General features: G+C 38.9%; 3 pseudogenes; 2 read left to right on the top strand and 1 right to left on the bottom strand.

Annotated features, from left to right (window-relative positions):
- The window catches only part of LOC112135123 (putative ankyrin repeat domain-containing protein 30B-like), a 156,529-nt pseudogene that overhangs the window by 44,849 nt on the left and 84,484 nt on the right, over positions 1–27,196 (bottom strand).
- LOC100452230 (protein FAM210B, mitochondrial-like) lies at positions 12,133–12,759 on the top strand (annotated as a pseudogene).
- On the top strand, positions 26,757–26,857 carry LOC112135273 (U6 spliceosomal RNA; annotated as a pseudogene).

Raw genomic sequence — 27,196 nt, 5'->3', positions numbered from 1 at the left:
TTGCACTGTTGCTCCTGTATCCTCTTACGGCTGTCACAATGACACTGATATCACACAGTGACATGAACCTGGGCGTAGGGTACATGCAGAAAAAGAATGTGCCATGGTTAGCCCAGCAGTCATTAAATGAGCTAAAATTGTGATAAGGGAAAAAGAAACACGTGTCAAACACCACATTCAAGGTACCCAGAAGTGAAAACGGAATAATCTTGACCGATTCATGATGGCAAAGCCACATTACCTGTGTCACTCACGATCCTTCTCTATGATCTGTGTTTATGGAGTAGATCTACGTATAGCCTCTCTTACATAGAATAAGGTTCAATTGAAGGTGATAGAGAATCCCCAAAATAACAGTCTCTTAGAGAAGTTAGCATACTTCTTGCTCATGTAAAATCAGGCAGAGGCTTGGCCATCCAGATTTGGTGTGGCAGCTCCGCTTCATGAGCCATCAGAATTCCGCACTCTCCAGCTGTGCCCAGGGCACAGCTCACTTCCTCATAGTCACATACAGCTGCTGGAGCTCCAGGAAACACAAGTGCATCCCAAGCTGCAGTCATGAAAAAGGAGTAGAAAAAACAAAAGACCTCCTCCCATAAGGAAAGTCCCTGGAAGTCACAGACAAACAATTCCGCCTCTACCTCACTTTCCCGACTTTAGTTCCATGGCCACACTGACCAGCAAGGGAGGCTAAGAAGTGTAGTATCTACATGGATGATGATGTTATCAACTGAATATGTGGGGCTGTAGTTACTAAGAAAAAATGGGAGAAAAAATATCGGGAAGAAACTAGGATTCTTAGACACACAAAACACTTCATTCCATAATTGTAATGATTCCTTTTTAAGAAACTATTTTACATTAACAAGAAAAGACTTGGGAAATCCAACAGAACACTGAGAAGCATGTGAATAGGTAATTCAAAGTAGGAAAAACTTTAACAGATTAAAAATATGTAAAGGGAAACTCAGAAAAATTAGTCATGAGATAAATGACACAAAAGAGCACTTTATATCAATTTATTAATTTTAGAAATTTGGATTATGCCAAAATTAGTGGAAATGTATGTGGACATGTTCATTCTTTATCTCAAGGATTCAGACACACTTGGAGATTTTCTTTGTACTTAGTGAAAATAATTATGCTTATACTTTATGTCCCAACCATCACATCCTGGGAATATTCCCCAGAGAATAAGCCACGGAGGACATTTTCAAAGATATTATTTGCAACATTTATTGAATGGCAAAGTTTACTAAATTTATATGCCGTTTATTTGGAGATTTTTTGCATAAGACAGGGTTGTATTTATTGTATACATTTATATTTATATATGTATATATATTTCTATCTGTATATCATAGCTTTTACAAACAATTTCATATAAATATATTTGCAGGTGGCAAGAGGGCCCAATGATCCCTAGTATAAATGTATTTGCATCTGTTTTTTGTTTGTGTATGTTTATTTTCTGGCTGTGTTTGTTTTATACATTTATATTTATAGATGTATATATTTTTCTCTCTATATTATAGAGATTACACACAATTTCATCATGATGTAATATAGCTATATTAACTGTATATTCTATATGAAATATATATATGTGCACATATATACATATATACATACATACAAACAAAGCACTATCGGTAGGCCTCAAAAGCAGTAGGTGTTTACCATCTGCAAAGGGGTCATGTAATGTGGCTTTTTGGCTCCCTGCCAGTAGGTGGCAGCATTGCCCAACAGCCAGGAGTGTAAAAGTACGTGCATCTGTGTGTGGGAGGGTGTGTGTCTTTGTGTGAGATTTTTGGGTTCTGTTTAGTTTATGTGTGTGTGTGTATACCCACATGCTTGGGGGGTGTATAATTTATATATGAATATACATACATCCATATATTTATATATGAATATATGTACATACATACATCCATATTTATATATAAATCTATGTGGTTATATATGTTTACTAAGTAATACATGTTTTTATGTATTAATTTACATATGTAGGCTTTCTTGTTCCTGCCTGGAGGCACACCACCACAAAGGGAAACAGCTCTAAAAAGTTCCATGCATAAATATCTATGTTTTAATTTGTATTTATGTATATGTTGATGCATATATTTACATATGTTATCTATTTCTTCGTATATTAAAAATATAGACATGGATTTGTGTATGTGTTTGTTTGAGTTATGCCTTAGTTGGTGTCCTGTATGTGTGAAGCACTCCAGACCGGCAGACTGCACTGCTTCATTCTCCAGAGCAGCAGTTTGCACACACTGAGCCCCACCGATTGTTTATCCCCTGGGAGAGTGGAAGGCACAGCTGTTGCATCTGGTTGCTACCTCCCTGAGCTTCAAAAAACAGAAGAGACAGGGCTTTCTTTTGGGTGTAAGGCAATACATTTTTCAGCCTACACTTGGCGACCCGAAGTCTGTGCAGAAAGCTAGCACTGCTGCTGTCCCAAGGCCAGATGACAGGCCCGGAACCTCAGGGCTCCCCGGGGACTCCCCACTTGTGCGCGTGCAGTTCAGCCTCCTGGGATGGACCTGCCTCACCCATAACCTGGACCCGAGTTCTTCGAAAGGCGTCATCCATCCCTGGTGGATGGCCATAACCAGCATCTGCCTCTGACCTGGTTTTCCTCGTTTGCCACCTACACTATGGACCAGAAAGTTTTGTCAAGCCAGACCCGTTTCCATGATTCTCTAAGTTTTGGACGAAGCCTCGAGCCTGTGGGTTCCCAGGTGTCTTTTTTTTTTTAATTATTATTTTAGATGGAGTCTTGCTCTGTCGCTCAGGCTGGATGTAGTGGTGCGATCTTGGCCCATTGCAACCTCTGCCTTCCGGGTTCAAGCGATTCTCTTGCCTCAGCCTCCTGAGTAGCTGGGATTACAGGCACCCGCCACCATGCCCAGCTAATTTTTTTGTAGTTTTAGCAGAGACGGGTTTTCCTCATGTTGGCCAGGCTGGTCTCGAACTCCTGACCTCAAGTGATCAGCCCGCCTTGGCCTTCCTCTCAGGTGTCTTTAATCCAAGTGTTCTCCGGGTCTGCCCTGGTTTCTTGAGATGCAGCTGGGGCCTGTGGTAACAGGCTCACACAGGTCTGTGCAGTCTTCAGAATAAATTGGGGGTCACTTTCCTGGTCCCCAAATGCTCTCAGGAACATTCAGAACCATCCTGTCCTGGCCTCGCTGTCCCTCTGGCCCGAGACCCCCTTACCCCACCCAGACTGACGCTGCACCCAGTGCCTCCTGTGTGTTCAGACCTAGCCTGTTTCCATCCTCCTGGAAAGCCTCCCCTCCCTCCACCCAAACCGGGACGCCTCTCTATGTCCCCACCTCAACTATCAAAAGAGGAGCCCCTGTCCTGACTGACAGCTTCTGGATAAGTGGGCAGCTTTCCCACTGGAAGACGATGACCCTTGGCTGGATCTGGTCAAAGGGCCATGTTCAGGTGTTTGTCATTTGTAGAGGCTCATATGGAACTGGCAGAAAGGAGCCTTCGGGCCTTTTGTTTCACTCCACTGCCAGTCTGTGGTAAGGGGGCCCAACGGCTTCTAGTATAAGTGCAAGTGCATCTGTGTGGACTTGGGGTAACATGTTTGGGTTATGTTTATTTTATACATAGAGACTTGTACATATATACCTATATGTATATATTTGTTCACATATATTTTTCTATATATAAAATAGATAATTACACAGAATATTTACATTCACTTATGTATATAAATATGTCTGTATTTATCTGTGTGGATGGATAGATAGATAGATAGATACATAGGGAGATAGGTTTTCTTCTTGCCTGAATGGAGAAACACCACCATGGACAGGCAGAAAGCGCTACATAGTTTCCTGTATAAATATATATATATGTATATATATGAATCTTTATTTATATGCTGATACATATATTCACATGTCACATATGCCCTTCTATCTTTAACAAACATATTTCTGTGTGTGGATATATCTATTTCTCGCTATGTCTTATCTGGGGCCCTGCATGTGTAGAACACTCCAGACCGAGAGCCTGGGGCTCCCTATTCCTCCAGATCAGTGATTCCCAAAGCTCAGGCCCCATCCAGTGTTGATTCTCTGGCCCAGTGGGAAGGTGCATCTCTGCATTTGACTTTGGGCTTCAGGGCCGTTGCTTCCCTCAGTGTTTGGGGGGAAGTCATGCTGCTGCTCTTGGTCCCCAAGGCACTTGCTCTCAAAGGCACTCAGTGCAGTTTCACTGTGGCCTGCTTGTCCCTCCACCCTGTGCCATCTTATTGCACCTGCCTTTCTCTGCTCCCAGTGCATCCCGAGAGCTCAGACCCTTTTTTCTCTCCATGGGAAGCGTCTTCTCTCCTCACCAAACTAATCATATTGCCCCCACCTGAAGTGTTCCAAAGAAGCCCAGCTAACCTGATGCACAAGCTGGGAAACTGGCCATTTTTCCCAGTGGAGGGTGATGGCCCTTGGATTGGCTCTTGTTAAAGGGCGGTGGCCAAGTGTTTCCCATCCATGACCAGTGACATGGACCTGGCAGGAAAGGACTCCTGCTGGCTTTAGGGTTACCTAGGCTGCTAGTAGGTGGCATGAAGGCCACAGGGGACCAATGGCCCCTAATATTCATGCAGGTGCATCTGTTTGTAGTACATGTGGGTTTTTCAGTGAGTTTTGGATAATGTTTATTTTATACATATGTTTGTATTTATATGTTTATTTTAAATATATTGTTTGTATTTATATGTTTATTTTAAATATATGTATTTATATATAAATCTATATAATTATACCAAATATTCAAATTTATTCCTTCATAAGAATACGTATATTTTATGTTTTCTAATCACCTGCATGGAGAAACACCAAGGTAGACTGGCGGAGAGTACAGCAAAGATCTACGTCGACACAAGCATATTTCAATTTATATGTGGATACAGGTGTTTACATGCTACATACTTCCTTATACCTTTACATGTAAACACATTTATGTGTGTGAGCATATTTATTTCTAGTTATATCTTAAGTGATGCCCTGTATGTATGAAACACTTCAGACTAGCAGACTGGGCTGCACCGTTTCTGCAGATCGTGATTTTAAAACACTGAGACCCACTGAGTGTTGATTGTCTGGTCACATGAGAAGACGCAGCTTCACGTTGGATGTCCAGATCAGAGACATTATTTCCCTTGGTGTTTGGGCCAGCTTGCACTCACAGTTTTGGAGATCAACAGAGAGTGCTGACCAGCTGTCTTGGCATGAATGGGAGCGTCCAAAGCCTACGATAGCTGATCACATTAGGTGTTCTTCCATTCAAGTTCCACCTGGTCACCGTCTCCCTGAGGGTCTAATAACAGAAGAGATCATCCATTTTTTCAGCTTGTGCAGCCGTGCATTTTCCAGCCTTGTTTTGGCAAGCGCAAGCCAGCCAGGAAGCTAACAGTATTCGTGGCCCAAGGCCTGAGGGTTGTCAGTAGCATCCCCACTTGAGCAAGCGCACTAGAATCCATCACAATGGACAGCCTCAAAAACAAGTTGGGCACTGGCTTGGGGACAGGCATTATTCATCCAGCTGGGAAGGCAGTGCCCAGCACTCTGCCATTCAACTTTGTCAACCACCTACATTGCAGTTCAGGGGGTTTTGTTAAGCCAGACCCCTGTTTCCCTGCTGCTCACACTAGTGTGAGGTCTCAGGCTCATGGCTCTCCTGCTGCCTTTCATCCAGGTATTCCTCAGGCCCATCAGACACTGTCCTAACAGGCTCTCTCAGTCTGCATAGGCTTAGGCATCCAGAAGATCTCAGGGGCACCCTGTGCGGTCTTCCTCTGCCCCTCTGGCCATGTACCACCGTAACCCCCCACAACTGCCCTGCCCCCAGCGCATTCTGCAAGCTCAGACCCAGCATTTTCTCTTCTCCCAGGAAAGCCTCTTCTTCACCTACTGGATGTGGGGCACCATTGGATGCACCCACCTTACTCAAAACATGGGCGCCTAGTCTTATTGAAAGGTTCTGGAGGTGTGGGCAGCTTCTCCAACAGAGGGCAACGGCCACTGGGCTTGCTCTGGTTAAAGGCCAATGGCCAGGTATTTGCCAACTATAAAATGTCTTGTAAAACTGGCAGAAAAAGACTCCTGTGGACTTTTTGGCTCCCTGTGCTGCCACAAGGTGGCAGAAAAGCACAGTATCTCACAGGAAACATGGAAGTACATCTGTGTGTGTGTGTGTGTGCATGTGTGTGCACGCACGCATGTGTGTGTGTTATGTGAGATCCTCCAGGGAACTTGGGAGTGCATCTGTGTGTGTGTATGTGTGTGTGCATGTGTGTGTGTGAGAGTGTGTTTATGTGAGATCCTCCAGTGAACACGGAAGTGTGTGTGTGTGTGTGTGTGTGTTTATGTGAGATCCTCCAGGGAATGCGGAATTGCATCTGCAGTGGGGGGGGGTGGGGACGTGTGATTTTGTGAGATTTGGGGATTATGTTTTTTTAATAAATATTTATCTTTATATATACAGAGAAAAACATGTTCATACATGTAATTACATGTAGTATCTCTAGTTATATATACATAAGTTGCCTCTCACCTACATGAAGAAATACCACCTTAGACTATAAGACAGCATCACATACTTTATGTGTAAATATCTCTATTTTAATTCTTATTTACTTATATGTTTACCATATATTTACATGTGGCATATATTTCTTTATATATTTTAAAATATACACATTAACATGTGTGTGTATTGGTTTATTTCTAGTTATATTTTGGCTGGCGCCTTCTATGTGTAAAACACTCTGATTGACAGACTGAGCCACACTGTTTCTCCAGATCAGTGATTTTAAAACCCTGGGACCCCACCCAGTGTTGATCTTCTGGTCCAGCGGGAAGATGCAGCTGCACACTGGACTTCGAGCAGCAGGACCATTTCCTCCCTTCGTGGTTGGGAGAAGTCAGTCTCCCACCAAAGGAAAGGTCAGAGAGTGTTGCCTGGCTGTTTTAGGGAAAACAGAGATTTCAAAAGACTGCAGGACCCAGTACAATTCATTGGTATTTCATTCCAGTCCTATCTAGCTGCTACCTACCTGAGCTTCTAAGAAGAGATGAGGATACTATTGGCTAGCACAGTGAAGTAAATACAAATATTTCACCCCACTTTTAAAGGAACCTCTACCATCTACCCTCTCTAAGGGCTGTTGGCTGTAAAGTATCATCTATATAATAAGACCTCATTTGCAAGCCGGGCCTTCTCTTCTCCCTTATAGCCTGCCTTGCCACTATAACCTGATCTTGCCATCACTTGTTTCTGGCCATGCTCTGAGCCCCCATTGTTTCCGTGGCCTCTAGGTGGTGGCTGTGCTGCTAAGCGCTATTGGAGGTTGGGGTCATCACTTTGTGGTTCTCCCTTGTGCACATCAATAATCCTGCATGCCATTTCTTCTATTAATCTGCACTTGGCCAGTCGATTTTTCAGTGAAACTTTAGAGCGCAAAGGGGAAGTGTTCCCCTGTGCTCTATCATTTTGTGGCTGTGAGCAGAATACCGAAGCCCTGCTCTTCCGGAAGGTGCAGCCAAAGGAACCCGGGACCAGAGCAGCTGGCAGAAGAGTAAGAAATCCTTATCAGCCAGGCTGCCGGCCTCTGTGTGGAATCTGAGCAGATGGTGAAAACTGTTGTCTTTTCTTTCTCCATAAAATCTTGATTAGTGGAAGAAAAAGATTTGTGTGACTAGTCATACGTGTAGTGACTCTTGTGTAGTCTTTGGCATGAATAATCATGTTGTTTGATCCCTTTTCCTCCTAGAAATAGTCTCTCACTCTCTGTCTCTCTGGGTTGTACTGTCATAAAGAAGGGCACCTCAGAATAGAACACGGGTCCAGAACCCCTAGAAACACGATTTCGAGCCACCTCTGAAGACTGGTCAGATTTATGGCTCTGATCAGACTGGTGTCTATTCAGGCAAACTTTACTACTTGCTCCCCAAATAAAACCACATGAAGTTCCCATCCGATCTTGTTTCATGTCCTTGAGAGCTTGGCTTATAACCAAGTGGGAGCACAGTTGGTCTCCATCATCTGAGAAGTGTGATTTTTGGGTCACATCCAGTGGCCAGTCTAAAATGGACTGGGGACCTAAGACACATAAGTTTTTAGGCAGCACACTTTTCGTTCCAAATGTGTCAAGCTCTCAGGAGAGTTTTTCTTAAGAAGTCCTATCAATACGGGACTTTTCTCATATGAACCCTTGTTGCCTGGTTAGTCCCGGGAAAGTACACTTTCAGGAGGGGCTCCCTGGTATCACAGATTAAGGCATCCGTGATTGGCAGTCCCCCAGTAATTTGTGGGTTACTGGAGGTACTATATGCACAAACACCATCCTTAACCATCTGTGGCAACAAGAGCTCTTGCCATCTTAAGCCTATTTCTGAGAGTAAATTTTTTGAGGATCATTAGCCTCATCTATGCTGTCTCAAGGAATACCTTTTGCTTATATGGTAAAAGTTATTTTAAACCTGTATAATTGCCTTCTGGACTTTTCATGAACAGGCTTGTTGGACTGAGTCACTATTGAAATAAGTTCACCATTGGAAATTCTAATCATTACTGGTTAGAAAACTGATCCTTCATGTCAGAAAGACTCCTAAATTTAGAAAAAGAGATCTCTTATTCTAAACAGTTGCCTCATCTGTATTTATGGAAAAATTAATTTAAAATAAAGACTCATGGTGGTTTCATGTCTAGCCTTAGAAATTCTTTTGACAAAATTAAAGAATGAAAATCTGGCCCAAAGCAAAGTTTAAAGTTTTCATATGCTCAAAGTGCCCGCTGTGAATCTCCTGCAGAATTTGCAGTGCTGGCCACTGAACCTTGCGGCCTGGTTAAATTTCCATCCTTTCACTGCCGTAGCCTGGGTTTGAGTCCTGGTGGGGAATTAGTCACTTTGGTTGGGTATTTGTGTGATTTTTATCTTTTGGGGGACCATTTGTTATCCATCCTTTTCCCTCCAATGGACAAATATATTTTTTTACTTTGATTTCAGGTTCAGTGTGTACATGTGCTGTTTTGCTACATGGGTGAATTGTATGTCACTGGGGTTTGGTGTACAAATGATTTCATCACCCAGGTAGTGAGCATAGAATCTAAGAGGTAGGCTTTTTAACCCTCACCATTCTCCTCCCTTCCCTTTTCAAGTGGGCCCCAGTGTCTATTGTTTCCATCTTTTTATTTCTCGTCTTTTTCTGTCTGTGGGGGCACACAGGGATTTAGGGCCTTTGTGTGTAGATGGTCAGCTGAGAAGTTGACCCCCTAGAGAATATGGCTGAACAGATGTGAGTTGTATCCTATTTGCAGGTAGCAAAACTTTCCTTTCCTTGAGCTGTCTTTGGGGTGGTTCTGGATCTTGTGAGGACTGGTCTACACCTCTTTGGAGATTCCACGTGCAACCTTGATTAAGCCATAACCTTGGTTAAGGCTTACTGAATTTGGTGAGTCACTTGAAGGAGTACCATTGGTTTAAAAAGGTTCAAAGCCAGCCAGGCGCGGTGGCTCACGCCTGTAATCCCAACACTTTCGGAAGCTAAGGTGGGTAGATCATGAAGTCAGGAGTTCATGACCAGCCTGGCCAAGATGGTGAAATCCTGTCTCTACTAAAAATACAAAAAATTAGCTAGGTGCAGTGGCAGGCACTTGTAATCGCAGCTACTTGGGAGGCTGAGGCAGGAGAATTGCTTGAACTTGGAGGGACAGGTTGCAGTGAGCCGAAATCAAGCCACTGCACTCCAGCCTGGGCGACAGAGTGAGACTCTGTTTTTTTAAAAAAAAAAAAAAGTTCAAAGCCAGGAATATTAGCTGCTTGCCCTGGCTAAAAAGACAGGCAGTAACAAATGCTGGTAAGGATGTGGAGGACAGGGAACCCTTGGACACTGTTGTTGGGAAGTTAGTAGTGGTGCAGCCACTATGGAGAACAGTTTGAAGGTTCTTCAGAAAAACAAAAATTGAGCTACCATATGAATCGGCAATCCCACTGCTGGGTATACATCCAAAAGAAAGGAAACCAGTATATCAAAAAGATATCTGCACTCCTGTGTTTGTTGTAGGACTGTTTACAATAGCTAAGATTTAAAAACAACCTAAGTGTCCCTCAGCAGATGAATGGATAAAAAAATGTGGTACTTATGCAAAACAGAGTACTATTCAGTCTTAAAAAGAATGAGATCCTGTCATCTGCAGCAATATAGTTGGACCTGGAAATAATTAAGTGAAATAAGCCAGGCACAGAAAGACAAACATCACATGTTCTCACTTAATTGTGGGATCTAAAACTCAAAACAACTGAACTCATGAACAGAGAGCATAGAAGGGTGGTTACCAGAGACTGGGAACGGCAGTGGACAGCTTGGGAGGTGGGCATGGTTAGTGGGTAAAAAATAAAGTTCAGAAAAATAAATAAGACTTAACTATTTGATAGCACATCAAGGGTGACTATAGTCAATAATAACTTTGTTGTACATTTTTAAAAGACTTCGAAAGTGTGACTGAATTGCTTGTAACACAAAGGATAAATGCTTGAGGGAATGGATACCCCATTCTCCATGATGTGCTTATTTCACATTGCACATCATCAAAACATCTCATGAATCTTATAAATATAGACATCTACTGTGCACCCACAAAAGTTAAAAACGAAAAATAATAAAAGAAAAATAGTCTAATCATAATTTGCAGGTACCAGTTGTTTTCTGTCACCACTAAATCAGTCTCCATTAAATACAAAATATACACAAAGTACGTATAAAGCTTATATATATTTGCTATTTCTGAATAAAATAAAATCAATCGGCTACATCTTATACATTATTACAGGGATGGAGGTATTTTAGAACTACCTCTACTAATCCTAGAAATGTGTCAACTCCTGTAGAAAAGATAGAACAGCTATCAGATTAATTTTCAAATTATACTAGAGAACCTCCAGAAAACAAATTTTGTGGCATCATACATCAAAATCCAACAATGACATCAGTGAGAATTACATACAATTAATTTAGGAACAGTTATGAATTGGTTTATGATCCTGGACATCCGTTATTTCCACACAAGTTAACTCACGACTCTGTAATTATTTCCTCTTTCCTGAATGGATTTGGCCCTGGTCAGTTTGTGACCCAGAATTTTTTTTCCAGAAAAGAGCACGTATTCTGTCTATTGATCCACAGACAATAGACTCTGCCCACAGATTGAAATATAAACTACTCGCCTGATTTCCTTCTGCTGCTGGGACAATGGGCTCAGGTTTATGTTCACAATAGCCAATGAGTGCATAGAGGTCTGAGATATGGGCTTGTGATCCTATAACTTTACTTCCCCAGAGAACTACAATTGTCATCTCACCTGTAGATACAAGGACAGTACATATTTGATGACTTAAAATTATTTTGGAAAAATTGTCTTCTTTTCCAATTACCAAAAAAACGACAACTTTCTACCAAGCATCTTCAAGCACATGAAAATGGGAGAGGCTCTGTTTTGCCATGATCCCTGGAGGCAGACAGGGGCTCACATGGAGAGAACGGGACATGCCGAGTCTGAGACACCAGATACTGACAGCAAAGCACATGTGTCTTACTGGAATCCGTGCTTCCCTGAGATCTGCCTCTGCTGAAAATCTGACTTGCAGTTAACCCCCAAATTCCTGAGCCAAACTATTAGTGAATTGTAAATAGATGGGACCACACAAAGAGCTTGAGAAGGAGGTGTCAACAGGTTACAGTGCAGAGAAGAACTTAAAGACAAATATTAAAATGAAAAATAGGGACAAAATTGTGTGATTCGATGCAAATTAACATTAAAATGTGGCTCATATATAGTCTAGGAATATGTATTTTAAGATATTTACCCCATAGAGATACAGATGCTAAATTAAATAATATTCATAGAAGAAACGGAACATTTATTAAATATTTGTTTTCCATACAAGACAGCACCAAATTTATATTGTCCAAAAGAAAATTTTACTCATGAACTAATTAATATACCAATGCTGCTTAAACTATGTAAAAGTTATAAAGTAATCAATCTTCCCAATAGTTTTTAAGAAGGACATATAAAAGTGATATGGGCAGCGCTTAGCTGCGCGCCATGGCCCTGTTGCTGGCGGGGCTGGGCCCGGCAGGCAGGGTGGGCGCCTGGGTCCGGCCTTGAGCCACCTGGCTCCTGGGCGCGGCCACCCCCTGCGCCCCGCCGCCCCTGGCCCTGGCCCTGGCCCTGCTCCTGCCCAGGCCAGATGCCCGGCTGCTACGCACGGCTGTGGGGACTGCCGAGGCCGCCAGGACCTCAGCCAGGCCACGGAGGCAACAGGCAGCAGCGTCAGCTGCACAGAGAAGAAAAAGCAAAGCAAGTCACAGCAATTGAAAAAGATTTTTCAAGAATATGGCACTGTTGGCGTGTCGTTGTACACTGGAATCTCATTAATCTCCTTGGGCATATTTTACATGGTTGTGTCAAGTGGTGTGGACATGTCTGCAGTCCCGCTGAAACTCGGATTTAAAGAGTGCCTGGTACAGTCAAAAATGGCAGCAGGCACAAGTACCTTTGTGGTGGCCTATGCAATCCACAAGCCGTTTGCGCCAGTGAGACTCAGCATTACGTTAGTCTCTGTGCCCTTGATTGTCAGATAGTTTCGAAAAGTGGGATTTTTTTTAAACCTCCAGCTGCAAAACCTTAATGAACTCTTCAGTCGTAGGCACTGAAAACCTATTTCTTCTAAATTACACAATTTGGATTGGTTTTAGGGTTGTAGGGTTTCTTTTGGAGGGGTAGGGGGCTAATTGCTATGTTCTCATGGATAAACTTTGCCAGCAAAAATCAGGCTTTTGAACAATTTTAATTTTTTTGCTTCATAAATTTTGTGAATGCTATTCATTATAGGACTTGTATATATAATCTAAAATGTCAGCAAGACATCACAGATGGGTTTACATCTCAAAACAAAATAGCCTACAGATGTTCCTTCTGGGACATTTTTGGCGAGGGTCTGTCTGTAAAAGCTCCAGGGGGTTAATTGTGGCTCAGGTTCCTAAAAAACAACGATTAATTTAACTGGCTTTTAAATATCCCCTTCTGCTGATATTTGTTATCAGCTGCCTACAGTTTAATATGCAGTGTTCTGCAAAACAGCTGAAAGTGCTACAATCAATGAAGCAAAACTTAATATGTATTCACAATCTAAATTAGTATCAATACTTTGACATTCATTACATTTGTTTTGGGGGAAGAAAAGTATTTCTGGTATGTTTCATTGATCCCCAAACACCTTCCAATCTGGACATGATGGGGCTTGATTCTAGATGGTTTTCCTGAAATTTTATTAAAGTAGGTCAGCATCATTTGTTTAGGTAAAATATGAAAACTCTTCCCAGTAGCAGTGGCATCACTTGGTTCTTGATGCCCATGTTCCAGATACCACACATAAACAGTTAAGACAATCTTAGCTTTTCTTAGACAATCTTTATCTCAAACTTCAGACATTCCAGAATTGTCATGATGCTTACACTATCTCATTATTTTGAATTAAAAATCTTGTTCAAGAAAAAAAATTGTGTATCACTTCCTAAAAAGGAAAATTCATAGCACTTGTCACAAATGGAAGGCAACTATGAGATAATACAAGCCAGGGAGGGGCTTGTATTACAAGGGAAGGTGTAATTAGTTGCCTAGCCAGTTTTACCCAATGAAAGGCATGTGTGTTAGAGAGATTAGCTAAGAGTAGAAATTCAAGCATAGAGGCTGGGTGCGGTGGCTTACATCTGTAATCCAAGCACTTTGGGAGGTTGAGGCAGGTGGATTACTTGAGTTCAGGAGTTTGAGACCAGCCTGGCCAACATGAGGAAGCCCCGTCTCTACTATAAGTACAAAAATTAGGCATGGTGGCACACGCCTATAGTCCCAGCTACTGGGGAGGCTAAGGCAGGAGAATTGCTTGAACCCGGGAGGTGGAGGTTGCAGTGAGCCAAGATCACACCACTGCACTCGAGCCTGGGTGACAGAGCGAGACTTCATCTCTGAAAAAAAAGAAAGAAAGGAATGAAAGAGAGAGAAGAAAGAAAGAGAAAGAAGGAAAAGAAAAAGAAAGAAGGAAAGAAAGAAAGAGAGAGAGAAAGAAAGAAGAAAGAAAGAAAGAAAAAGAAAGAAAGAAAGAAAGAAAGAAAGAAAGAAAAAGAAAAGAAAAGAAAGAGAAAAGACAAGCAAATCTGAGTGTAGATCCAAACTGAGACACTGAGACTTCTTCCTTATAGTAGTCAGGAGCAGGCGATTGAAGTAATTCTGTCCTGTGGGGTTCAGCATCATGCAAGTTCCCCCTGGGCCGTTCTCTAATGCAGGGCACTTGTTCCACACTCTGGGAACCCAGATTAATCAGTCTGCCGTGTCACATAGTTGAAGGAGTTGTATTTATCTTTCTGGCTCCCAATTCCTTTAAAATTACATTTGTTGAAGAACCTCCACAAGGCTAAATAAAATAAAATTACATTTGTGACCATCAGAGAACCGAAGGAACTATTAACTGGCTGTCCTTGTTTTGCTGAGATCGGGCTGTTGACAGTTCCTGGTTGGCCCCCAGTTACCCATGTCAGTTATCTCTGTTAACATTTCCAAGAATCTTTGTAGGACAATTCTCCACTTGCAAGGTCTTTAAAGTAGAACTCTTTTTTTTCCCCCCAAGGCAATTGGCCCATTGCCAAAAGGTTTTACTGTCTTAAAGCCAGAACTGTCTTTCTGAGATCTAATTCCAAGGACTCCTCCACAGCTAAGTGAGATGCCTCACACCAGTATTAGGTGATTCTTTGTGTGGATGGAACAGAGCATTTTCATCTTGTGTTTAAAGCAATTTGTTGGCTTCGGTTCCTCAGCACTTTCTACACCAGTCTCCCGTTCACATCCCTAGTAATGCCTATGCGAAAAGAAAAAAAAGAAAAAGAAAAAAGAAAAAAGAGAGAGAGAAATAGAGAGAGAGAAAGAGAGAGAGAGAAAGAAAGAAAGAAAGAAAGAAAGAAAGAAAGAAAGACAGAAAGAAAGAAAGAAAGAAAGAAAGAAAAAAGAAAAAGCGGATGGTGAAACTTACAGGTTTAAGGACTTAAACCTCAAGCTTTGTGTTAGGAGTAACAGGAGTGTGCTGAGAGGGCAAACGAGTCATACCAAAAAGCCACATTGCTCTCTCCTAAGCCCCAAACCCACTCCACTCCTGAGGCCAGTGGTCCAAACAGAAAATAACTGGAGAAGACGAGGAGGTCAAAGGATCAGGGAACTAAGCATTATGTGAATTCACCAGAAAGATGTACAAAATGCTTGTGTTTACATTGTTTTTATGGAACTAGCAGAATAAAACTGATCTATTTTAAAAATGAAAAAAAGTGATATGATAACTTTACTTGTCTGATGCCATATAGAGTATTATATATAATTAGAACATATTAATATGAAAGTAAAATTTTTGAATGTTAAAAACCATTGTGCCAACCCATTAAAATATTAGATCATTAGGAAGTCCATTTATTCCAGAAATGCAAGTGAGACTCGTCGCATTAGGAAATTCATTAACACAATAACTTATGTTAATTGAATTAATGGGAGTGTCTTGTGTTCATAGATGAAAAAGAGATAATGCCAAAGTTTTAAAGAAAATTATTTAAAATAATTTAATTAGTATGGAATTGGTGCAAAATGTTTCTTAAAAACATAAAAATAGATTTGTATAAATGAAAAATTATGACATTACATGATTAGGCAGGATCAACATTATTAAGACATCAAAAGTACTTTAATTAATAAGTTGATTTTATGGTTGTATGGTATTCCATGGCATATATGTACCTTTGCAAGGGCATGGATGGAGGTGGAGACCATTATCCTGCAAAGGAATTCAGGAACAGAAAACCAAATATGGCATGTTCTCACTTGTAAGTGGGAGCTAAATGATGAGAACACATGGACACATAGAGGGAAACAACACACACTGGGGCCTATCGGAGGGTGGAAGGTGGAAGGAGAGAGAGGATCGGGAAAAAAAACTAATGGACACTAGGCTTAACACCTGGGTGTTGAAATAATCTGTACAGCAACCCTCATCCTCGACAGACATTTCAAGACAAACCTGAATATTCTGCACATGTACCCCTGAGATTAAAATAAAAGTCAAAAAAATAAAGAAAATAAAATAAGTTGATTTTAACTCCAATATAGATACCATCTGTGTTCTGGATATAGCGAATTTTATTGTAAAGAAGAGCAAACAGATTAAAATATCCATGAAAAGTCTGAGAATTAAAAGAGAGTGACTTCCCCTTTAAAATATTGTAGAGACTTGGAAATTAAAATTGTGTTGTGCTGTTTCATCATTAGTCTGAAAGACCAATGGAATACAACATTCAAAAATGGAATACAACATATATGAAAATGTACTGTGCAATAAAAGCAGCAGTGTAGAAAGAAGAGGTGAAAGCTTGCTGCGTCTCATTGGGCACTGAAGCTCACAGACAGGCAGCAGGCTTTGTCTCTCACCACGTGTGCTTTCTGCAAGTCTGGTATTGCCACATGTGCAGGAAGGACATTTACCATTTGAGCAAGAGCATTTTGGGGCTAATATCTGATTAATGTGACTTTTTCTGCCTCAATATTCATTGTAACCTGTTCTCACAGCCCACAGTATGTTTCCTGCTGAGTTGAGATGTTACCGCCATTAATAAAGCTGTATTACCTGCAACTGTCCCCCTTTCTATGTTTGGGAGCTTTGAGAACAGTCACACATGATTGTGGTAATTCTTTAGTTCGTCACTTGCCTGGTGAAAGACTTTCTGGGGACCTCCTGTCCCTGCTGGGCCCACAGGGGGAAAAAGCTTGTGAAGAGTTCTGGGACAGAACACTGCATGGGGACAGTGAGATGGGTCACTTCAAGGTACAGTGCTCTTAACTTATACCCCAAACTGATGCAGACAGAAAGTTCAACACACCTTCAGAAAATGAGAAAAAAAAACAAAAACACGTTTGGAATGTGGAATAATCTTTCAGTGTGAAAAACACTATCTTCTTCAGAGGATGTGCCAAAATCAAAACTAACAGATGATCTATGCCTGGAATAAAAGTGGTTATTTGGTAACAGATGCTGGTGAGGCTGCAGACAACAGGAAACTCCTATTCACTGTCACTGGGAATGTAAATTAGGTCAGCCACTATGGAAAGCAGTTTGGAGATTTCTCAAAAAATGTAAAACACAGCTACTAATTGGCCCAGCAATCTCATTACTGGGAATATACCCAAAAGAAAATACAACGTTCTACCAAAAAGACACGCAAACCTGCACACGCAGCACCTCTATCTAATACAAAAGTTGGCATTATTTTTAAAAGTGTTTATTTGTCAAAATTTTTCACCCATGGTAGGGATGAAGAAGTACATTCTCACTAAGCTCAAGAGGCACACACCCAAAGCAGCCCTGGGGCAGGGCTGGGAAAGCCAGCAGCACCAGCATCCTCAGCACACACCAGCAGGTGTTGGCTGAAGCAACAGGTGCCCTGGGGAAATGGAAAGGAGTTATTTAGACACAGTTGCTGAGTCTTGAATTTCCTATTTTTCCCAGGATGTCTTTATCATTTTCTTACCCTCCTGTCTATGTTTAGACACATGGCCCTCAGAGGTGACTTGTTGGCTGCAGAATGAGGAATTCATCACTGTCCTTTGGTCAAGGTAGAGGGAGATATGTAATTTCATATACTGTCCATATCTGATGATGGAAATAAAAAAAGAACTGAACAGATGGAGAAGATACATCATATTCATGAATAGAATAACTCAATATTGTCAGGATGTCATTTCTTACGAATGTACAGATTCAAAGCACTTTTAATCAAAATGGAAGCAAATTACTTTGTGGATATAGAAAAAGTAATTCTAAAGCTTATATGGGGAAGAAAAAGGCCTTGAATAGCTAACACAATATTGAAGGAGAACAAAGTTGGAGGAAAGACAGGCACTACTCAACTTCAAGACTTACTGTAAAGCTATTTCAATCAAGGCAGTATCATACTGATGAAAGAATAGACAGATTAATGAAACAAGACAGAGAGTTTAGAAATAGAGACACGTCAATATATTTAATTAATCTTTGATGAAAAAGTAAAGGCAACATGATGAAACAAAGATTGGTTTCTTCAGAAAGTGGTGCTGGAACAACTGAATATCCACATGTAAAAAAAATGAATCAGATCTTACCTTCTCACCAAAATTAAGTCAAAATGAATCACAGACCTAAATGTCAAATACAAAACTATAAAACTTCTGGAAAATAATAGAAGAAAATCTAGACTCTCTTGGGTTTGATGATCTCTAGAAAAAAATGCCAACGTTACAGTACATAAAAGAAATAAGTTCCTGATGGAATATAGATTAAAAATTTTTAATATACAAAATGAGAAAAATACCAGAAGAAAACATAAATGCCTATTTACACAGATACATTTTTATGTTGACAAAACCTTTCTAAGACGCTCAGAAATAAGCATTGCGAAGGTTAATTTAGCGAAACAAAAATTACCCTGCATATGAGAAAAAATAAAAGGCAGCATACTTGTAAAATATTTACTACACATGTATGTGCATGTGTGTATACATAGTGATTTTTAAATCTTCATTTTATAGAGAATTCACTCAAATCAACAAAAAATCCTCTAATTTAAAATTGGGCAATTTAAATTAGAGACCTAAATTGCAGATCTAAAAAAAGTAGTTTGCCTCTAATTTAAAACTGGGCAAAGTCCTTTTTCTAGATCTGCAAGTGACTTACGCACACAGGAAACAATATTTAGTGTTCCTGGTTAGAGAAGGCATTTAAGTTAAAAGAGGAATCAAATACTGTTTTCTATCCACAAAGTTTGTGAGGATAAAGAGCAGTGATATTTATACTGCTGCTTAAAGTTTAAGTTGCAGATGACTTTTCAAATAGACAATTTGGTGGTAAGTACAATATTAAAAAAATTGTATATGCCCGTTAGTGATCAATTCTATTACACTAAAATATTTTTAGAAAGTAAGGAAATATACACGCAATTTCTTTTCTGAGCACTGCTTAAAATATCAATATATTAAGAAGAATCCATATAATGACTTTTATAAATAATTTTCAGTGAATTTACAGCATGGGATAATATATGTGACCACTCAAGGTAGAAATATATACAGAAGTATGTTGACATTTGAAAATGTATTTTGGTGTATCAAGTGAGGGTAAAGTTCAATTTAATTATGTGTACACACAGACTATGGTCTTGTGTTAGCTGAAATTATATACAAAATATGATAAAATTTGTTATTTGAGGGCATTTGTTTTAATATAAAATGTTTTTCCTTTTTATTCTCTTTGATTTCTGCATTGAGCATGTACAATGTTATTAGTAAAAGTTTATTATTAATTAAATAATTTTTGGGAAGAGCAGGAATATGAATTTTGCACATATAAAAATAATTTCTCACTTTCTATATTTTAATTTTTATTTGTTTGTGGATTAGTATATTCTGTGAACTTTTAGCATCTTCAGAAGAGAAACTTTTTATCTGTGCTTGTTGATTTGCATATACATTTTGTTAGACAACATATTTTTATTAATCTAGATTTATTACATGTATGTCAATAATTACAGATTAATCATTTTAGTGTAGTTTTATTATTAGGAAAATAAAGTATCAAATATAAGTGCTTTATTTATAGCAGTTTTTTAAGATATTGAACTTCCCAACTATATTTATCCATTCTTTGAATCCATTTATCACATGTAAGCTGAATGCCTATTATGTAGAAGACACATTCTATTAACTCTCAAGACTCTTTCATCCTTAAAAATGTCACATTTACCTGCTCAGCCTGAGCAATGTGAGAGGTTTAAAATTGGAGTAATAGGACTGAATCTCAATTGAAGCTTTTCCTCTCATCTTTCAAACAAAAATACTTCTGAAGTGAGAAACTAGTAAAAGATAACTACCAACCACAATTTTGGAAATTTATAACAGCTTTAAATAGTAATATTAATCATTGGAAATACCTAATTTACATGTATTCCCTCCATAAATCTAAATATGAATTAATATACATTCTGCAAATCTAAATACGAAATAAAATGTGCCATACCTATTAATTTGAATCCCAAGTTTTCTTCGGCTTGAAGTTTTTAAAATATTAAAGGAGTACTTTGTTTCAACAATTTGTTGTTTTTATTTCAACTCTCCTTTTGCATAGTACTCTTAAAAGCTAAAATTTCTTTAATTATTAATCCTGTGACTAGGACTGCCATCATCCTGTTGTATATACCATATTCACCTTCATGGAAGGCACCGTGAATTGTGTGATGCCTCCTTATTTTGTGTACCAATAAAAGATTGTTTAAATTTTTGCCAAATATAGTTGTAATAAATAATGAATTGTAAGTGGCATTTCAATGTCAGAGATGTTAAAATATGAGAAATTGAGCATCTTAGAACCATTAAAATACAGTGTTATCTCTAACCTTTAAAACATATCACAAAGTAGACATAATTGTATTATTTTACTTAAAATGTTGTCTTTGTTAAGTAGAAGTAATAATTATAATATCTAACAATTACTGAGCTGTCACATGTGCTAAAAATTCTTCAAAATACTTTGCATAGATTCTCACTGAGGCATCACAGTGATGTCCTGTGAGATAACTGCTGTATTCATCTTCACTTTATTGATGAGAAAATTGAGGCACAGAGAGGTTAAGTGACAGCTAGTAAGTGAAAGACCTTAAAGTTGTATTCAAGCCCAAGTTGAACTGAGTCCAAAGGCCAAGCTCTTTCTATTCAAACAGGCCACTCTTTCAATAATGTAGTCAGTAATTAGAATGAATGAATGTTGTACTTTCTTCAGGAGAATATTAAATATTTGTTTGAAGGCAGAGAAAGCGCGTGGTATTTAATGTTTACAATTACATAAATCATTGTATGTTTTGAGACAGTGAACTAAACTTTCCTAAAAAGTCCTCTCACTCTCTCGTAGGACTGCCCTACATGGGGCCTGTGCCAACGGCCATGTAGAAATAGTAACACTTCTGGCAGACAGAGAGTGCTGGCTTGACGTCCGTGACAGTGAAAACAGGACACCTCTGATGAAGGTAAACTGCAGCCGGTCCTTTCAGCAGGAGATGGATTTGGTTTAAATACATGGAATAAAAATGAATTTATCTCATTGAAATACAACTAGTTTGTGAAACCTGTGGAATATTTGTTTTGATTTCCTATAATTTATAATTTACTTCTTGCTTTAATACTGACAGGCTCTACAATGCTGGAGGGAAGCTTGTGCAAATATTCTGGTAGATTCAGGTCCCAATCCAAATATTGTAGATGTGTATGGCAACATGGCTCTCCATCATGCTGTTTATAGTGAAAAGATGTCAATTGTGGCAAAACCGCTGTCCCCATCGAAGTGAAAAACAAGGTAGACATTAACCAATGTTATTTTCAAAATATTTGAAATCCATTTGTTTTAACATTAACATTGTAAGTTTTTTTATATTTGTAAGCTTAAACATTCCTTGCATGAAAACAGTTTGAAAGAACTTAACTGTCTAAGATTTTACTTTAATATTAATATTTTTACAAGAACTACTAGAGAGTATGGCTTTTCGGTGCATTTATGATAAATATTTGAATTTGTTAAAGGTAAAACTTTTTCAAATATTCTTTCCCACCCAAGTTTTTTTTTCTTTCCAATTAGTGTAAAACTATAAGAAAGCAAAATTTGCCTGCATAAATTGAGTCATCGTGTAAAATTTAGGAGACATGCAGAAATCTGGATTTCCTCTTAAAGGGTAGAATCTGGTGTCTCTTGAGCCAAAATGACTGCTATGCTCTGAAGAGGTTCTAGCTTTACACAAAGCGTATGTTTCCAGTTTGCTGCTGTGTCCACCTAGGCACATCACTTACTCAACTTACCCCTTTTGCCTCTGTAAATATTTCAGTTATCAATTCCTCTCTCATAGTATATTTTGGTAAAGAGTTCAAGGTATTCAAGACAGTTGATAGGTGTTTATAATATATAGTTTATATTTTACATTAATTCATTAATAATGGGGTTGACTTCTAGAATTCAGATTTTTTAAACAACGATTTTTCTTTACATAAACCATAAATAATCATCTTCTATTAGAATGCCTTTAAGCCTTTTTAGATTAATCATGGTTATATTTGAATAGGTTATACCTATTGCAGAAAATATTATATCTTTCTCCTCAGAATTGTGCCTTAAAATGCAAGTGATTTTGTGGCTTCTATTATGCTAATCCATATAGATGAGTTAGAACTTTCATTAATAAGACATTTTATTCGTATTCCTGATATTTTGCAAAAAAATAAGTAGCAGTTACAATACAAACCAGAATCAAAATGGATTATTGCATTTTAAGAAGTAGATACGCACTAGAGTCCTAGTATTATCATTATAATTGAGAATAAACTTTTATACTGAATTTCTAATAGCTGAGATAAAATTCTATTGTCTTGTAATAGGAGAAACCCCATGGACCACTTATCATAAGCAATCAAAGTTCATTTGAGGCTAATCTCTTTTAATTTAGAGCCTACTTCCTTAGTGACCCATTTAGAGGAGGAGTGCCTGACACTGGCGTCTGGGATCTTGGGATCATTGATAGAAGAGAATCAGTGAGTTTGTATCACCAGAGGAAACCTCCATTTTTCTTGGGAAGCTTTCAAAACCGTATCCCTGAAATTCTGATTTGTCAAATATTAATGTCTGCCACAAAAATATATTGTCAAATAAGGATTAGGCAAAGTTCAAGTCATTTCTTGGATAATGGACATTTAATTCATAGTTTTATAATATTTCTTGAACATAGATAATATGGAATCTGTTGGGGCACAAAGCTTCTGGTAAGGTAATTATTCTCTGGAATATAGTTTAAGAAACACTGCTCTAGATGTAATAATTTAGATTACTAATTTAATAAAAAACAAAGTATTTACTACTGTATCTTAGGGTTTAAGGATATAGAGATAAAAGACACAGCCCCTGTCCTCAAGAAGCTCTTGCTTTAGATGGGAAACAACAAAGTCATTACAATATAAAGATTTTTGGAGATAACCAGAGTTAATGTGGTGATGCAGAGGCTGAATGTTTCCAAGGGAAGGTGCAGTGCATGGGAAAGCACAGAAAAGGGAGAAAGAAGGGGCTGCTATTGATTTACTTTCTATTTTATGTGTTTAAGTTCATAGGATATTATACAAGATACTCAGTTCAGCTGAGAAATATGTAATTTCATGAATTATAAATTGTTTTTGCTGTTTTACAGGCTGGCCTCACACCACTTTTACTGGCCTATGAAAAGAAGCAAGGACATTGTGGAATTTTTAGTGACAAAAAATGCCAATGAAAATGCAGCTGATAAGTTTAAATGGTATAGTAGTTCTTTTTCTGTTGAAAAACACTTGAGTAGTGTTCTAGAGTAATAACACTCAAGTCAGAAATATTAATAACATTTACTTAAAATTATTAGATTATAGTGAAAACTATCAACACAAATTATCAGGAAGAAAAGCAATTATTTGGACTGGTCAACATAAAGAACAGTATATAGTAGGATTTATCTTCTCTTATTATACTGACTGATTCTTATTTGTAATCTGATGTTTTTGGTTGCATTATCTTCTATTAGCTAAAGTGGTTCTGTATTAGTTTTAAGAAGTATGAACTTTTTAAGTTTACTTTATAATTCAATATTGAATGATTAACACATTTATAGTATTTTTCTAACTTCTGTTTTTTATACACTTTTTAAAAAGTGCAATATTTGCTGGGCATGGTAGCTCTCACCTGTTATCCCAGCATTTTGGGAGGCCAAGGTGATTGGAACACTTGAGGCCAGGAGTTCAAGACCAGCCTAGCCAACATGGTGAAACCCCATCTCTACTAAAAATACAAAAATTAGCCAGGCATGGTGGTACATGCCTGTAGTTCCAGCTACTCGGAGGCTGAGGCACGAAAATCGCTTGAACCAGGGAGGCAGAGGTTGAAGTGAGCTAAGATTGTGTCACCGCACTCCAGCCTGGGTAACAGAGCAAGACTCTGTCTCAAAAAAATAATAATAATAATAATAATAATAATAATAATCTGAAATAGGAGTTTAAAATCATTTTGTCTTTAGGATGACTGGTTGCTTTAAGTTGTTTTCTTTGAAGAATATTAATTTTACGTTATCCCTACGTGACTATTAATTGCTATCATCAGACACTGTGAATTTATCATTTTTTTCCTTTTTTATTCACAGTGTATTATTATTTCTAATTTGTATAGGTAGAGGGAAGAAAGACATCTTTAATTGGATTAACATTTTAGTTAATTAAGATAATCTAGCTGGGCACCATGGCTCATGCCTGTAATCCCAGCATTTTGGGAAGCCGAGGCAGGTGGATCGCCTGAGGTAAGGTGTTCAAGATCAGCCTAGCTAATATGGTGAAACCCTGTTTCTATTAAAAATACTAAAAATTAGCCGGGTGTGGTGGCGGGTGGCTGTCATCCCAGCTACTCGGGAGGCTGAGGCAGGAGAATCACTTGAACCCGGGAGGCAGAGGTTGCAGTGAGCTGAGATAGTGCCAGTGCACTCCAGCTTGTGCAATAAGAGTGAAAATCTGTCTCAAACAAAAAAGACAAGCCATAGGCAAGTGATAAAAACAGATAGGCTTTTGATTCACATAAGAATGGGTTCATGTCTAGCTTCTTCACTTGATATGTTTGATTTCACAAAAATTACTTAATACCAAGTATGATTTTCTATATGAAAAGGAAAATAATAATATGTCCTTTAAGGACAGTTGTGTGGAAGTAACATTATGAAGATCAGCAGCATTTAATTCAATGTCCCACACGTTCTTATCAGCATCATTAACTGAACTTACTACGACTACTACTCATATCATTACTCCTCATACTGTTTTAAGCCTTCAGATTGCTCTCATTTGTCTGACTTCTAGCTGATTTTGAAGAACAAAATATTATGTCAGACTAAGGAAGAAATAGAGAATTCTTCACTTAAATCTTTGTCTCTTTAAGATTTGTGAACAGAGCATATTTTCTTGCCCTTCAAAGGACTTTATGTTAGCCACTTCTAGTATGCCATATCCCAGTGGGACATGAGTCTTTTTGCCCCTTCCTTTCAGCTTTGGTGGTGATTTACAAGGATAAACACTTGAGCACTCAACATACTTATGTTTGTTAGTACATGTAAATGGTTAATTCTACACTGACAGGGACATATTAAATTGCTTCTGTTCCTAATAATGAAGTTATCTCTTTCTTATTTTAGCACAGCCCTCATGCTTGCTGTATGTCATGGATCAACAGAGAGAGTCAGCATTCTTCTTCAGCAAAATATTGACATCTGTGCTGAAGATATGTGTGGAATGACTGCAGGAGGTTATGCTGTTGCTGGTAGATTTAATTCGTTAAGTGTTTACATTTAAAGGCTAGGTGAGATTTCATAGTTTGTTTCAGGTAATTTTTGAATGACAGCGAGTTAGTTCACTTCATCAGCCAGAAACTAGGCAAAAAGCTACACTAGTTCGAAGGAGTAATGGGTCCAGGATTCTTTATTTTAGGACTTTCAACAACTTTATCCCTAGGGGTCCTAATGTTGTCTACTTGATTTGCAGTATATCCCCTATGCATGGGATAAATATAGTGTCACAATTTTGATTTTTCTAATTAGTTATGTGGGTCCCGAAATGTCCACTTTCGCAGAAAACCTGATAGTGTCCCCGGGGCTGTCTTCCATACCTTCATCCTTGAATTTTTAAAAGAATCTAAGGGGTTCCCTAAGTCCAAGGAAGACATTCCTTTTGTTTAAGTCAGAAGGATTGGGGGGGGTGGGAAATGCCCATTCTCTTCATTTTGTTGTTTCCATTGATGCTGTTGCTGCATTGTTGCCATTGAAACTACTCCTGCAGTCTGGTAATGATTGACCTTTGCCACCAGGATGCCCTTACTAATACAGATCCCTCAGTCTTCATGGTGATCCACATGTAGACTTCAAGGTTATTACATTTTTTTAGAGTTCACATACATATTCTCAGCCACTGTTTCCAAAGTACCAGCACCCTGCCCTGGCAGCTAGGACATTTAGCTTTAGCCACACACATAGTGAGGAAATTGACCCTTCTCCTCCCACTCAAAACCTGATGTGAAACCCACATCTTAGCCTGGACGTGGCCTAGACCTTCATGGTAAGTTATCCTTTGAGTGGCTTTTTTCCGTTTTCTCTAGCAAATATTAGTTGTGATAGTTGGAAACTGTGAATCAGGTTGAAATAATGTTACAGGAAGAAATTAGAGATCCCTTTTTATTTTGTTACCACAACTATGTCCCTGGACCTTTATAATCGGTGTAGCACCATTTTGTAGGTAGTGGAAGGTCTCATCTTATTCTGGAAGATCCCACATCATCTTCCTCAAGTTACAGTGGGTTCCAACTTGTGCTTGTCCCCTCAAGTGATTCTTTTTTCCTAAAAGTAAAAATCTCCCAGGCTACCTGCATCTCTATCTCAAGTTTTTAAAATATTTTCAAATTCTGCATCACCATGAAGCCATTCAATAGACTTCACAAAATCCCAAGTAAGTTGGTTACATTTAACAGAGCTAAGCCGCATCCATGACTGATCAGTCTTCAGGTATAAAAGTAGGGATTTGCGCTGGCATCAGCGGTACATATAGTAAAACTGAAACAACGTCGAGAAGATCAGCATGGCCCCTGCACAAGGATGACACACAGATCTGTGAAGTGTTGCATATTTCTTGCAGTTTCCAAAAGGACATGTGACTACTTTCTAACTAGCTCCAAGGAAATGGCGTGAGTCAAAGCAAAATGGATGTCACCCAGTATTGCAGTTGTGATTTTCGTACAAGAAATATTGATGCAAGGTGATGTATGAAATGAGATGTGGTGAGTAACACGTAGGATCTTGTTTGCAATATGCTGTTAGTGCATCTCAGAAATGAGAAAATACCAACTTGCATCTTCTTTGTGGAACTTACAAAAAATAAAGGTAGGGTTTGGTCTTCCGCAGCAGCTGGAAATGAGCATAGTGACTAAGCATCATTCTAACAAAGATTTGTTGATTCAGAGTTTCAGGAG

Source organism: Pongo abelii, chromosome 8 (genome assembly GCF_028885655.2).
Source record: "Pongo abelii isolate AG06213 chromosome 8, NHGRI_mPonAbe1-v2.0_pri, whole genome shotgun sequence".
NCBI lineage: Eukaryota > Metazoa > Chordata > Mammalia > Primates > Hominidae > Pongo > Pongo abelii.
This window is presented reverse-complemented; position numbering and strand designations above follow the sequence as displayed.